Here is a 16,905-nt window from a genome sequence, read left to right on the forward strand (position 1 = left end):
TTGACTAATAGAACTCTAAAAGGGGACTGTGAATAAAGTCCATCTGCGCAGGTTTGCAAGCCCAAGCTTCTTCGAGTTTTACTAGATCAAAGGAAGTTGTTTTTTCTCTCTCAGAAAGGGAGCTCAGATAAACAGGCTTCACTTTCTGAATCCATCATGCAGAAAAAGCATAGTACACATATATTTGCTTTGCTTGACCCTTTCTACTGACATCGCAGTAAATGCCATGTAGTTTGGCAACATGTTATCCTCAGAGTAACATGTACATTACAGGGACATAATTTTACCAAAATGGCATGGGTAGCGAAAATTACATTACACGACCATTGACCTCTGATGACATCACAGGAAGTGATGGCATTTGACCCCACCTCAATTTGACCCTGCCGCAAGTGACATCACAGGAATTGATGGCACACAACCGTTCACCCCTTGACAAAACAGGAAGTGGCATCACATAGAATTGTTCCTCAAGACATTAAGAAAAATATGGCTATGATATAGATTTCATACAAGAATGGAACACCATATGTAGCGTTAATATCAGTGTGTATAGACCCTTATTACCAAATTAATGTGAATGTAAGCAGAAGTCCAAGCCCCAAGTTAATGGGAAATTCGCAGCAAGGTTGGGAGATGGACATCCCATAGGAGGTCCTTGTAGGCACTTGCTGCACTGAGTTGGAGGAAACCATTGGGTAATTGGCTCACACTTGCACCTGGGGGCAGAGACAGTGGACCTGCACTCTCTGTGCAGCCTTTGATCCACTCCCACTGCAGAACCACAGCAGGCAGGGGTGTGACCTAAACTGAGGCAGAACGCTGGATCAGTAAGACTAGCACCTTACAAGGTCTACACACATACACCAAATACCTATGACACTGAGAAGGTCCTCCCTGTGAGCATGGCCACTGTGTGACAGCATAGGGAGAAATACCCCACGGCGTGGACTCACTAACCCCAGGGTGTTGATGCACAGCAGGCAGTGATACCTGGGGAGGAGGGATTGATGGAGGAGAGGTGGAGAAGAACATTTACCTGGAGGTGGAAACATTAAGATGTGAAGACATGGAAGGTGTGAGAGAGGAGAGGAGAGGGAGAAGAAAAAGAGACTTGGGAAAGAGGAAGATCTGTGGCGAATATAGGAAGGAGGTGAGGGAGAGGAATAGAGTACATCTGCAATGGTGCTGGACCCACAGTGCTAGTGGTGTTGCAGCATTCCCAGAGTGACTGGTTGAGTCCATCAGCAGGATGTACTCAGGTGAAATGTGTCAGTGTGAGTAACACTGCAGCAAGAGCTCCCCTCATAACAACCTCATTTTCCTCTTCAGTTCACAGGACTGCTTCCCATCAGTAGTACTTCTCTGTACGTAATACTTTGAAGGAAGGGAAACAAGGCTCCTTTCAACTACAGAAGGTGCCCCAATATAGATGGGAAACAAAATCTGGATATTACGAGCACTGCAGTGGTAAATTGGGCGCTGGAAAAACGTTATGTTCAGTTCCTCAGCAATGAAGTAAAAGCATATTTTTAGTTGCAACTATTAAATCTGATGGCAGACGTACAGTGTGGCCCTTCCTTTAGAATGGGTCATCTTTGCTAATGCAGTTAAACGTTGTTAGTCTCTCACACCAGTCTGGCACAAAGTCCGTATCTGGGGTAGGTGCCAGCATATGATTGTGTCTCTACCCTTCCACAAATCTTAGCAACTACCTAGCTGCACAATGTAAATAGTGTCCAACTGGAGTAGAACGGGCAGCGCAGCTTTTGGCAGCTGCCAATTAGGAATCACTGCTGTCAATAAGGGGGCAGGGGGAGATTTACTGTAGCACTGTTTGAACATTGAGTTTATACAGTAACAATGGAAATGGGGATGGAGGAGAGGGTTCATAGAGATTAGAGCTCCCACACACCTGACTGAGCGGGTGTGTGGGGGTGTAGGGACAAACTTGCAAAATAAATAATGGTCTTTAAGTGAGTGGCAACCGTTATGTAGCAAAAGTACAATATGAGCAGGGTGACTCAAAGTCCTCCCCCTGCTGCAACTCTAGGGAATCATCTCGCTTTAGCATGGCTTTCAAAGCACCCAACTGCATTAAAAAAAAAAAAAGCTCGAGAGCCTATCCAAGCTACAATGCTGTGTAAAAAAGTGCCATGCCCCATATACTTTCTATGCCAATAGTTCTCATACAGGAGGCTAGTGCCTGACCCGGCGCAACGGCCCTGGTAGGCAGAGTTGTCATGGAAGTACCGGCACCTTTAGCAATGGTGCCAGCGCTTCTGTGTCCCCATTACCATGGAGTCCTATAGACTCCATGGGAATAGGGACTTACTCTTTCCGCTGCCTGATATCATGGGCCGCCGGGACTTAATGTCCCGGTGGCACCGGGTTCTCAGGCGGCAGAAACAGGGTTACCACCGGACTCGTAATGAGGCCCAGGGTCAGGACACTAATGATTGTGTTTCAAGGCTGTGATTCTCAGCGAAGTCACACAGACACTCAACACACCCCTTAATCTGAATTTTTCAACATCCACACTTTAGACTAAACCCATGCTGAGATAGGACTTCTGAATTTAAGTGCCTGTTTGGCTTTTACACGTTATTAAGCAATGTCTATTGAAGCAAGGAGTAATAGTATTAATATTAACTGATAGCAAGGTATGGCATTTCGAACAGAAACTCGGTAAAGTAGGCTGTAACCGAAGTCAGAGTGCCCAACTACTTGGAGGTTTTACAGTGAAGGGTTTCAGTATTTTGATATCGAGTTGATGTTAATAAAGGCATGGCAAAATCCACCTTTCCAATTGCATGTGACGAGTTGAATATCCTGCTTGGGATTTGGCAATGTGGCGAGTCCATGTAGGACGTGCTGACAGACAAAAACACACTCGAACTTGTGGGATATGTTCAAGAGTCCAATCAGACCCAGAGACCATCCGAGAGACCTCTGGTAGGTGAATCACAGCCCTTTCACGTCACGTCTAGAGTAAAGCATCATTGATGTGTGTCAGGGGTGCAGTTGGGCTCATGAGGCTCCGGTGGAGCTTGCATTCTCGCCTAAACTGCGCGTGCGTTCACCTTATGCATGCAGCAATGTGCAAGGCAGGTGGAAGACAGGCAGCCTGCCTGACCCTCATGGCCTTGCCTCACTGCTGTTGCTGTGTCTGCCATCCGCAGGGGCTGAGTTTTCTTTTTTTAATTTAGGGGTTGCAATGGAGACCTCAGAGGTAGCAAGGGAGGCCACTGTGGTCTCAGCTGCGACCCATGGTGACCCCCAAATGATGTCCTTGGTACCTTACTGAAACAACTTTTTGGAATCCAAACTATTCAAACAGCCATCGACTGCCTTTAACAACGAGTACCCATGATTGCATTTTTATACTAGGTAACAGCGAGCACCCATGATTGCATTTTTATACTAGGTTAAAGCAAGCACCCATGATTGCATTTATATACTAGGTTATATAACCAAGGCCTGGTTGCAACTTAGTTAAATATAAATATAAAGCTACATCTGGTTTCATATAGTTGCCTATGAGGAAATACAGATATACTTTGCTAAAACCATCCGATGTTATTTTATTATCAACTGGTTTTCTGTGATTCCTAGAATTGTCAAAGATTTTGTGTATTACCACCGGGGCCTCGACCACAATGAGTTGCGGTGCCCACCCCTTAAGGCTGCCTTTGTTCTCTTGGGGGGAGGCTTGACACCTGCCTACAGGAACAGGGTGTTCCATAGGGAGTAAGGTGGGGCACAGTGCTTCAAAGGACGTTCTGTCAGCAAATGTGGAAGTCACACCAGGGGGATAATTGATGTAATTTCTTTGATTAGGCAGGCATGAGAGGGGGGGCAGTATAGAGAAGCTTATGGCTGTCCCCCGAGAAAGGGTCCCAGCCTCCTGGAAAATGTTAGGCCCCACTCCTAGCTTCCTGCAGACATGTCACTCTGGGAGCTGACATCAGAAGGTAAAAACACTTGTTATAACAGCTGAGATTGGCCCCTGGCAGAAGGCTTGAAATGGATCAACCCACTGTGTCAAAATACACAGAGCCAGGACTCTGCCTACAGCAAGTGGCACACCTGGAAGTGTTCTCTGGCAGCGTTCATGGCTGGGAAGAACACACAGCAAAGTAATCTTTCCTCTAATCTGTGGCCTAGTTCCCTTAGTGATGCAGAATACAGAGGAGCGGGCTTGTTCTCTAGTGTCCACTTCAAACCGCGTCCAAATCAACTTGATAATTTCTGAGCTGCAAGACCCAATGGAGCTTTTCGTGACATTCTATAGTTTTTCCTCCTCTTCGATCTGCTTTGAGGCTTCAACTCAATCTCGCTGCCTGTTCAGCAGTGATCACTGCTACAGTAAATCAATGTGTTGAGACACCTTTGAGCCATTGGACTGCGAGGATTGACACATCGCCCATTTTAAATTTCCTCTGAGCGTTGAACCTATTGCTGCTTGTTGAAGGGCACTGTGTTTGTCTCCCATTGAACTTACTAGACTATTTTAACACTGACTGGGCCCATCGGGAAGCGCCCAGAAGCCCAGCTCAGTAGTCATTTCTTCACAGGGACACAGTGAGTTGAAAAGGTGTGCAAAATATATTTACAGTTGCATTTTCCGTACCCCATAGCAAACATATACTAGCAAAGTAACACAACATTCAGATTAGCAGTCAAGGATTCTTGCTCTGAGACACCAAACAAAGAAGCACTGAGTAGTCCATGTAAAGGATTCAGGATCATACGTATTACATAACTGATTCCTAGTAACCATATCAGCTACATTGACACATTGACATCACCTTAGGCAAATCTTGGCTACAGCTGGCCAGATACTACTGCCGTTACAGACTGAGCAGCAGAGTTAATTCAACACCAGCAAATCCTTCCTGGTGCACACCTCGGCTATGCTTGGCAATGACATACATGTATATGAAAACTGAAAACAAACAGGTAGGTGAGCCAGTAATACCTAATTTCCAGGGCTAATATCTCTGATTTCAAAAACAGTGGTGGAATGAGAATAACTTAGTTATTTAGCAGTGTCATTTTCTAGTCATTTTTCAGACATGGGCAGCCTGTCGTGAAGAAAACATTGCCACAATTAGGGGCAATGTTTATACTAAGAAGAAGGGGAAAGTAAAAGACCCTTCAGAAGAGCTCAATAAGATATCAGAATACAATTTAATCTTATCATAAAAGAATTCTCACCTAGTAGAATGCGGCTTTATTCAAATATGTCATATCTATGTATATGTTTGTCCACCTAGTTGGTTCAACATTGTCTTCTGCCACCAATTGGTGGAGATTGTGTTGTTTGCACATTAGTGTTTTAGGACCACTGTTTAGGATATTGACACATAGGGCACTTTTTGCACATTGCACTTTATGATGCTTCTTTCTATGTATATTGTGATGATTTTACATGTATTATTGTGTCTACAATGTTTTGCTGTTAAATCACGAGCCAGCTGAGACAGCTTTTAAGTATGGAGTATGTCTAAAAAAATAAAACATTTCTGTTGGTATTGTATTCTCATGCCGCCACTGTTTTTTAATACATTTATATGAAGGCACTGACCATGCAAATTCACTTTTTCTTTCATCCCACTGCCCTTCTAAGCAGTAATTAGTGAAGCAGGCATAGAGCTGACCAAGTTAAGACTTACCTCGAACAGGTTTTAACTGGGTGAATATTTCATGAGGGATGACTCAAGACTCCAAGACACTGCTGCATTTGTTTCAACCTACTGTAATTATTGTTGCACATTGTAAGCACCCTAAAATAGAATAAGCATACTCTGGATCATTACTTAGTAAATTTGAAAGTTGCACACAATCACCAACTTAACATGTTTTAGGAACTTAGAAGGCAGAGATTAATTTCCTTGTTCTACAGTTACAGTAAATATATATTTCATGTAAGTATTCTGCTTTTTAGTGGTACTAACTAAAGTGGGACCTTTTTTTCTGTCTGTCGGATTTTCAATAAATATTTCTAAAATATATTTTGTCATGTTTATTTTACAAAATAGGGATACCACTTTTTACTTTTAATTGTCAGGTGGTGCACATTACTTCAGTTACATTTCGCACACCATCTGGGTCAGGAGTTTCAAGGTAGTCCCAAACTCAAGATCTTAATTTGCCAAATGGAATTGTTCCAGAGTTAGTCATATTTTTGGAATGTTGCTTTTTGTTTTTACTAGTAGTAGCGCTTGAAATGCTTTGCCTACTATCAGTACTACACATTTTTACTATTGATATTTGTTCAGTTGTTGAAGTTTGGGATGTAGAAGTTAAAGAAGTAGTAGTAGGTTAGCTGGAGGGTTTCATTTGGATCACACTATTGCCATGGACATCTTTCTGATTACTCTGTCTTGTTTTGAAGTTTGGAGAAATGCAAGAAAGCATTCTGGGTTAGGGTTTTAATGCATTGTTTGACCTGCCACATGACATTGCATACCAATAGTTGTGGGTCATCATGCATATCACCACTGGGAGCCTGAGGCATGGTACAGCACAGCTTCAGCTAACTGGCATACTGCATGATATTGCTTTTTGTTTGGCTTGATTTCATTCTGGTTTGCAGTAGCACTTTGATGAGAGGCTTATGCAAAAATAATGTCACTTTCAAAATTTCTGTGTGCATTGAAGGCTATTCCAATCACATGATCTCTGTGTATGCTGTCTTCAACGTGGGCACTGCTGTTCTTTCTCTGATGGGTTTGTTTGGCGGCTGACAATGCAGCTTTTTTAAACAAATATCTAATTTACAAATTGACCAGGTATAATAAAGATTGGACAGTTGTGACCCAGCAACCCTACCCATCCCCATATAGCTGTCACAACACTTATGTCATCGTATTACATTCATACAGCAACCTCCAGTAACCTGTCCCAGATTTTCTCATGTAACACATCTTTTTGGTTTTTTTATTATCAAAACCCTTTCTACTACGGACATTCTACTCAGTTACTCTAGCTACTCCACTTTAGAAGGAGGCTTATCAGATTTCCAACATCTCAAAATTTGTTTGCAATCAGTGGAGCTCTGAACATCAAACTGTTGTATAACAGACAGGTCTCAAGAATTGTGTCTTCTCCTAGTAACAGAGTTTCTAAATCATATTCAAGACCCACTCTCAATACATTGTTTATCACAGACCCAGTTTTCTCCCAAAATATTCTTACTGTGTTGTAATTCCAAATCATATGTTTCAAAGTTCCTTCTTTGTGTTTACAGCCCCAGCATGCACTGGAATCACACATTCCCTTCTTAAACATTCTTCCTGGTGTCCAAAATACTCTATTTATGCATTTTATCTGCCTCACTCTTTCTCCCCAGTTAAATGACATTTGTGGTATGTTGCCATATATAGCTTCCTTCATGTATTCGATTTGTGAGGTTCGGTGACCAATTCTCAATCAATTTTGTGTTCCCTTTCTTTGCTTCAATTAATATAGTATATGCTGCTGATGATATATGTTTTCCCTGACCTAACTTTTGTATAGGACATCTTAAGTCTTTTTCTGAAATATTACATGCAAAATCTATAATTCTTTTCAGTTGTTGGTATTCTTTGTAAGAACCTTCATCTAGGATATGTGTCTATTTCAGTTTCTCAAATGATGCACATTTCCATTTTCAATAAAATCTTCCTATCATTTCACCCCTCACAATAACATAGAGGACCAAACAGCATCTTTTTATTATCTCTTGTTTCGGGGTTGACCCATATAGTCGCTTTACTGGATCTGTATGTATCAAAGCCCATGATCTCAGATATTTCAGCCCAGCAGTATTTCAAAACTTCTGATACGATTCTTCTTTGTTTTTGGTTCTGAAAGTAAGTACTGCTCTGTGTACTAACAGACAAACAATAATAGTCTCCGCTTTTGTCCTTTCATCGGGTTCATTCTCCAAGAAGGGTAATATATGTTGCGCTGTAAATGCTAGGTGATAAACTTCAAAATTGGGTACCTTAAGCCCACCTTTATTATTTGCCAATTGTAATTTCCATAGTTTCCTTCGGGGATGCTTTTTATCCCACAAAATGTTTTGCATTTGTGTTTCCACCTCCTTCCAAGCACATTTCTTGGGAGAGAGAGGGTTAATTCCTAAAATATAATTCACCTTAGGGGCTGCTGTCATTTGTAAGGCATTAACCTTACCCCATAATGTTAAGTCAAGTTTTGAACATCTCTCTAGTTCTAGTATCAGTTTTCTTGTTTCCAGGTCCATATTCTCTTTCATCATTTCAGTCGCATCATGTGTCAGCCCAATACCAAGGCAATAGCCAGCTCTGTTGCAAGACAAAGATACTGCATTGCCTCAGATTTCTTCCAGTTAATCTTATATCCTGAAACTTTACCACAACATTCTATATTGTCCATCAGTGCAGGGAGAGATCCTGCTGTCTCCTGTAACATAAAAAGTAAGTCATCTGCATGAAGCCATACTTTTTGTTCAACTCCCGCAAACTTCACACCTTTGATGGGAGTATATTCGCTGAATTATAGTGCCAATGGTCCCATCGCTATGACAAATAGCAGCGAGGATAAAGGGTATCCCTGTCTGGTTCCACGTTTCATCTCAAAGGCCCCCTACAAGTAGTGCTTAGTCACAAGAGCAGCTGTTGTTTTTTTAGTATAAAAGCCTAACCCACCTGTTATATTCTTTACTAAACCCAATCTCATTCTGCAATTTAAGGTATTTCCAGTGAATTCGATCAAAGGCTTTTTCAGCCTCCAGGGATAGAACCACCATGGGCCTCATTACGAGTTGGGCGGTAATCCAGCGGTAAATCTGCTGGAATACCGCCCAACTGAATTACCACTACCGCTATTTAGTCTGGCAGAAAAAATCCTGCAATATTACAAATGGTGGTGGCGGTGTAAATCCTCATTTTTTAAGGTCCATGGGACTCTATGGGGTTTTTATGGTGGAATTACCATGGTGGCAATTCTGCCACGGTAACTCTGCCAATTTTTGCTGATAATTTCAGCTGTAAGCATAATGCTGGAGGTAAATCCTCAACTCCAGGGCCATACTCGTAGTATGGCGAAGCAGGAACATTGGCAGTAATTCCATTATAGCCATTTATTCCCATTGCTCCATACTTGTAATGAGATTGCATATCTTTTCCCGACTTATTTCCTTCAAGCATTGTCAGGATTAACCTTCTCATGTTCTTCGCTACATATCCGCCCTCTACAAAACCTGCTTGGTTCTCACTTATTATTCTTTGTAAAATTTGTTCCAGAACCTTTGCCAGAATCTTACAGTCCATATTCATTCAACTGATTGGTCTATAACTACTTCGTGAGAAGGCTAATTTGTTCTTTTTCAGTATCACTGACATGTTGGCATGGTAAACAGTCTCAGGGAGTAGACATTCATTGCACAATGTTTTATACATTTCTGTCATGAGGCTGTAAACACTATCATGCATAATTTTGTAAAATTCAGCAGGAAGATCATCCAGTCCTGGACTCCTCTATGTTTTAAGGTTGTTAGCAATGAGCTAGTGTTCATTCGCCACCTCCATGTTTTCTTCATGTTAAACTAAAGGGTCAAAACTATCATGCTTGGAGCAAGATCTCAGATGAATATGCTACCTATATCACTCCTAATAAAATTTTGAGTTACATTACCAGATGTCAGAAAATAATCTATTAATGTATGTACATCAAGATTGAGTGTTATGCCACTCACCGGGTCTGAGAGGCGGGCTCGTCAGTTCCGGCAGGTCCCGATGTGGAGGCTTTAACCCCGATTGCACCTTACATGGGCCTGCCCGGTCCCGGTCTCCGGCTCTTAGGGCGCCGCCACGATCGCTGATCTGCACATGCGCGGGCGTCCGTGCCCGACTCTCCACGCATGCGCTATCTGCTTGGCAACCAGGGCTTGCGCTCCAAGCCTCGCTCTGACCCGGACATATATCCAGACTCCACTTGCAAGTAATCATGTGTCTCAATGCGGTCAGTTCCCGGATCGTGTTTGTCGCTCCTGGCTAGCTTTTGGTCCTTGTTCCTTACCTTGCCTCATCTTGCCTTCCTTGTTACTTGGCTTTTGGTTGTGCTGTCTTTACTGGTTGGACATTGACCCTTCTGGGGTCTGTCTGGTTTAATTCCCTGGGTCTGGGTTGGGTCCCAGCCCTGTGGTTTCGCTGGGTCTGGGTTGGGTCCCAGCTCCCTGGTTCTCTGCCTTTCTTTTTGGTGGTTCATGCTTTCTTTACCGCTTTCTTGGATTCCCTCTCCTGGCACCTGTGTACCTCAGTCTCTCAGCATCTCAGTTCTACATCTGGACTACAATTCGACATCTCAGGGCCTTCCTGGCCAGTGCTTGCACTGTCCTGGTGTCACGCTAGTCTGAGAAGTGCCATCCCGTGGCGTTGGAAGCCAGTCCAGCCCCGTCCTTTTTAAGTCAACCAGGAGGGTGTTGGGTTGGTGCCCCGCTTGTTCTACACCTCAAGTATACGTCGGCAGACTGGCTTCCTCTCCACCCCACTCACCAGAAAGAACAGGTACGCAGCATTCACGAGATGCCTTGTTGAACATTGAGCACCTGAGTGTAAACTGTAGTCCCTCTTAGTGGGATGTTCAAGTCTCCATGCATCTATCATATTAAATTTGTTGAGCAATGATCCCAGAACTTTATAATTTTTGTTTTTAGAACATCATGGTGCATTTTTACTCTTATCCAGCATAGGCTCCATCTCTTCATGAAAGTCTTCTCCCTTCTCCTGCTGAATGGTCTTCTAAATGTGGTGCTACTTCATGGAAAAATGTATTGTTTCCCATTGTAGGGGCATAGATAATGCAAATTGTCACATGAATCCCTTATGTCTAATAGTAATGTTAAATATTCTCTGTTCATTGTCAATGCTACTGGATGTAATTGAAACTGTCAAATGTTTCCATGTTAGAACTGCAACACCTCTAGATTTAGTATTTTGAAAGGATTCATTTTTTTGTCCAACATGGTTTTTACTAAATGTTTGCACTTCGTGACTAGCCAAATGTGTCTCCTGTAATAAGGCCCCATCCAACTTCATTTTTCACCTAAGAGACAGTATTTTTTCATTTAACTAGACTATTTAGGCCATTAACATTCCAGGATACACATGTTATGCTTTCTATATCCATGTTAAGAATAATCATGGGACTTTTTAGAATCTTCGAGTCTGAGTATGGCAGGTCACCTGACAAATGAAATGAAACTCCCTGCAGCAGTGCCACTACTAACACGCTGTAGCAACTACATCTTTATAGGTTCTTACCAAGAGCCCTTAACACCTCCCTGAAACGGTGCCTCTGTCCTGAATATGTTTTTATGAGGCTGTGCTGCCTGTTAACATCTACAATAGGCTTGCCTTTTATCCAGTACTTTAATTGAAATTCCTCATTTTCCATTTTGATGCTTATATACTCTAACGGTTTATATTGCTTTTGCTTTGTTATGTCTTTGTACTCTTGTATAATCTCATTCACTTAGTATGCATGTGTGTGTCTTCTGAGTTTCTTCCAGGAAGTGCCATCCACATTCTGGGTGGGTGAAGTAATCATTCTTTAGAAAGAATTTTAATTTGTTGTTATTTTTTGAATGTATGTTGATGTAACTGAGAAGCCGAATAATTTACTCTGTTTTCTTTGGGAAGTTGTCTAAAGTAATGTGCATGTTAATGCAAATGTGTTTATGCTAATCATGTGGTTCCCAGTAACTATAATGCTGAAGAGTATTCTATGATCAGCTCCTCTTTGATAGTTTGTTCAATGCGATAATCACCTTAATTTGCTGATTACACTCATAAAGGTGTGAATTGATCTTGATGATTTTGTAAACCTTTGCAGACGGATTATGATATGATATGGCATTTGTAACGCGCCTATACACAAGTGTATAGGCGCGTGCCTTTCCAGGTTGGATTCATGACGTCTTTATTGATGTAGTTATGGTAATTACTTTATTTCTCTGTCATTATGCAGTGGATTGTGTTTAAGGTGTGCCCTTGACTTTTTTGGATAGATCCTCTTTTGGGGTTGCTCATGGTTTACTTTAGCTTTAGTTGAAAGTTTGTTTGTCCCAAAGGTTTCTAGTGGGTATATTGCTCAACAAAAACGGACAGAATTTGATTTTGCTGCGGTTTATTTTTCTTTGAATTTTACCACCAACTTATCGATGGTGGGTTGGGGTCAGGAAATGTTGATGGGTGAGTGTGTGGGGCGGTGAGAAGTAGTGGAAGGTGACTTCTGGGGGACTACTCCCACATTCTGTATTGAAAGTTTCGAGACAATCATTTGAACAGTTGTTTCCAGCAACGGACATACATCCCAAAATTCTGTTTCTATTGTATCCCTTTTTGTTAATATCCTTTGTCATGTGTAGTGGGTATCAAATTCAGTAAATCAATAAAATAGAATAACAGTCAGTCATTAACATTACATGAATGTCTGCATCACAGGCACGTCTATAGCCATACATGCATTTATGCGCTCATACAAAATGGCACCCAGCAGAGGTTGTGTGGTATGTGTGGTACATTCATTTATAGAACAGATACTTGTGCAATATGAGTGAAGTTTTGTTGTAGATACGTTGTAGACTCTGCTTTTTTAATCTTCAATGAGAACATTTAAAATAAAATCCACTATTTTGGTTGCAGTTGACATCCAATAGTAGGTTCCCCATCAGGTGAGAAGATGCTTTTCAGGTATACATTTGAATTGATGAACACGGGCAACCAATACTAAATACCACTGTAGGACACAGGGAGCCGCATTAGGAGTGGGGGGATAATGGTTAACGTGTGTGGCATTCTAAATATGTTTTATTTTTACAATACCATCTAACTATGCGTGTGGATCACATGGGTTATTTATGGCTGGAAGTAGGACGTACTGGATGAGGTACATATATACTATTTACCCTTTCATATTTAAAATACTGCATGCTATACCATAACCACAAAACTCATAATGTGGTCTTAGATGGAATGCAGTAACAAATGTGGAAAGATTATTAACTCAAACAGTACTGCATTTTGTCCTATATTTATTCATAAATATGGTCTCAAGCGAATGCCATTTGCATGGGGTACATTACAAATCACAAGAAAGAAATAAAATAAAAGCGTGCAGTCAAATGTTTTTGCCGCTGAGGCCCTTTTTGGAGTAATCATTTGATCTCATAACAACTTTTTAGATTAAATCTTGCATTTGAGAAATCCACCAACAATGTTGCACCGACTTCACATTCAACACATAACACTACTTAGATCCAGTGATAGAGTTGTCTACATATAAAGAATGCCCTCATAAACTGACAACTGAAAACTCGGCCTAACTCAAATTTGGAAGAGATGCTACTTCGATTTGGGTTGTGGAATGCCATAGACTATCAGTAATCTTGCTGCAGTTTAAGGCAGAAAAGAAACACACACACAGCTATATTGAAACTAATACTTGAACATACAGTGGCTGAGTATGGAAATCCCCCCTATCCATATTTTTTAAATATATTGATCATTTGTTAGGCGCTTACACAACAAAATCATGTTTCCAAGCACCAAGAGGCAAATGGGGGAGGAACAAGGGGTGTAAATACAATGCAAAAGAACAGTAAGTAGACAAACATGGTGCTACTAGGCCTTGTGGCATTCGGACGTACAAGTGCAGTGAAGAGAAGTGCAGGATGTTAGGTAAGCTGTGGGGATTTAGGGATGGACAAGTGCGGGAGAGCTCGGGAGGAAGTGCAAAGACAAGCCATGGAGGAGTCCACTGGCTAAGTGCTGGGCAGAGGGATCCCAAGAAGTGGGAATGCACAGCCGCCAGGCAGGAAGCCCACAAGGACAGTGGTGAGAGGGCGAGGGTACTGGTGTCAACTGTGCAGCGGGCCTTGTAACCTGTGAGATTCATGAAGGTACCAGGCCGTCAATCTCAGTGGAAGTGGTGTGGTTAGCAGGGAAGGGAAAGAGAATAAGAGGTAGAAAAAAACAGAGTCTTGAGAAGTTTCCAGAATTTAAGAAAATTGGAGAAGGGCAGGGAGGCTGTTCCAGAGAGAGGCACCAGCCGAAGAGAGAGACCTGCCCCCGACGCTCTTCTTGGAGAAGCGTTTGACAATCAGAGAGTTGTAGTGAGAGGAGCAAAGGCTGCAGCAGGGAAGTATTTAGGGAGAGAGAGAGCTGAAGATAGCGTGGACCAAGACCCCAGAAATCCTTGTGGATGATGAAGAGGGTGTTAAATTAGATTCTTGTGGCCACAGGGAGCAAGTGGAGAGATCTTAGTGCTGGAGAGAAAAAGAACCTGGGCTTGAGGCCAAGGATAAGTCTCAACACCCTATTCTGGATTATCTGAAGGGGGAGTAGGGAGGAAAGGGGGGGATTGAGGAAGAGGCTGTTGCAGTAGTCCAGCCTTGAGAAAACCAGAACTCTGGAAACATTGAGCTACTAGGGAAAGGCAAGGAAAGGGAGAATGCCTTTAAGGAGGTGAAGCTGGAAATGGGCCTTCTTGGCAAGGTCCAAGATGTGAGGGTGAAGGAGAGAGAGGAGTCAAAATGACCCCAAGGTTTTTGGCCTCAAGGGATGGTGAAGGTAGAGGGCCCAAGGAGGACGGCCAGAGGGTAGGAGGGAAACAGTGGGCAGGACTCCCAATAGGAAGGATCTCCATCTAAATGGCATGAAGACAGAGGTCATTAGCTACACACCATGCCTGGATAGCAGACAGACAGTCGGGAAAGAGAGAGGATCAAGAGGAAGTTGAAGATGGAAGTTTGAAGGAAAGCGGTGTGTCATCAGCATAACACTGGATATTTCGAGTTTAAAACAGGCAAAAACACTTAATCCATTTATTTGCAAAAACCATGGATGGGAGAAATGGGGCTACCAGGCGCTGTCTGGAGGGCACAGATGTAGAGTGTTTTTATTGATATTTCGATTGGTGAGGTTAGTAAGGCAGTGTAGATATCAGCAGCTATTATTATCCAATGGATCCCTGATCTATGGGCGTGGTGACAAATGTATTTAATTCTATCATAAACGTGGCATAATTCCAGATCGCTGGAAAATGGTCACTATTCATTAAAAAGGCAAAAGAACTTGCTCAAGGTCCCATCATTCCATTACTCGTTTCAATAATTCAACAAAGCTGTTTGGTAAAATCCTATATGCTAGGCAAATTGGCTTTAAAAGGAAGGGATCCTATTTGATATCAAATACGGTTTTAGGGATGGTGTTGGCACTAAGCTTCAATGCTTTAATCTGCATCTGTTTATGAGTCAGTACTTGTGGAGAATGGATCCATTTAGAAGTTATGACCATGTCCTCAGCTTTTAACCATGTTGATATGTCCCTCCACTGGTCCACTCTGAATGGGAAAGGGATGCCAAATACCCTCCCTATCCCACTGATGGAACTATGGATGAATACTCGGGCATTTTTATCATATGATGTTAACGGGCAACCAACTCTTTCCATTATCATTGAAAACCTGGCTAGGTGGGGTATGACTTAGACTCCCTCTCCTATTCAAGCATTCCTTTAATAGTTTAATGAAAGAACTAGAAGACATCTCTCCTGAAACCCCCCTCAGTGAGATGATTGCCCCTTGCTTTCATATGATAATCATTAATTTTAAAAGATTTATTCGTATTGGGCCTCATTACGACCCAGGCGGTAAGTTACCGCCTGGGCCGTGACTTTACCACCATGGCGTAAACTACGTTTACGCCATGGTGGTTGGCGGACTTACCGCCCCATTCCGACCTTGGCGGGGCGGTAAGTCCCCAATCCCCATTTACCCTTCCCCATTCCCATTTTTGCCCAATAGGGCATAATGGGAGTGGGGAAGGCGTTAATTACGCCACCGTAAATTACGGTGGCGTAATTAACTCCATGGTCCCTTAGCGCCATGGATTTTAACACCTGCTAAAAGCAGGTGTTAAATCCGCCATGGCGCTAAGGGACCTCGTACTCAGGCGGTAAGGGTCGGCGCTGTTTACGCTGCCGTAAACCCCTTACCGCCTGGGTCGTAATGAGGCCCATTGACTGTTAGCAAAATTCAGCACCATAATCAGTTTGTGCACAGGAAAATTAAAACATAGGATTAAAATACACAAATACGATAACACCTCGGCCGAGTCCAAGTGAATCAACAAAGTGGGGGCATTTATTGGGAGTAACAAAAATGTATTTACATTTTTTTTCTCAGTTGAGGATAGCCCTAGGTGCTTAACCGCATATCTCGGCTTCATACAGTGCTGCTGGTAGGGCTTGTTTGTCAAACAGCTCAATGGCCGGAGAGATTGCCCCACTTTGATGACTCAAAAAGAAGGAAGGGTTACCACTGCTGTATTTACTTAGGTTGACCTTAGCTTTCAACATTTGGTCGGCCCATCCCCCGCTTGATTAAATCTAATCCCCAAGTAATTGAAGTGCCTAACTTGCTCCACTACTCGAACTTCCATCTCGACTTTCAATTTACAGGACTTGGAAAATGGTGGCTGGTATCGCTGCATCGTCAGCAAAAAATAAAGTGGGTCATCAGTGGTTGCAATTCTAGGTGCGTCCAAAGCACTCAACTCCAAAGCATCCTCTATTTCCTGGATGTACAATAGAAAAAGGAGCGGTGCCAGAAGGCATCCTTGGCGAACACCCCTGTTTACATCAAAGGGTTTTTTGTTTGTTCCCCTCCTGCCGCATAGCACACTTACGCAGAGGTCTAGTCATGAAGCAATTTAATTGCTTCAACTAAACATTGAGGGGCATTCCTTCTCTCAAGAACCTTGCTGTCTTTCTTAAGCTGATCCATAACTGAAACTTGCGTCACAATCGGTTAATGCCTGAACTTCAAAAAAATAACACTTAGTCTTCATAAGCCTGATGCTTTGGGTTCTGC

The sequence above is a fragment of the Ambystoma mexicanum genome, chromosome 6p, assembly GCF_040938575.1.
Source record: "Ambystoma mexicanum isolate Mex_15411 chromosome 6p, UKY_AmexF1_1, whole genome shotgun sequence".
In the NCBI taxonomy this organism is placed as follows: domain Eukaryota; kingdom Metazoa; phylum Chordata; class Amphibia; order Caudata; family Ambystomatidae; genus Ambystoma; species Ambystoma mexicanum.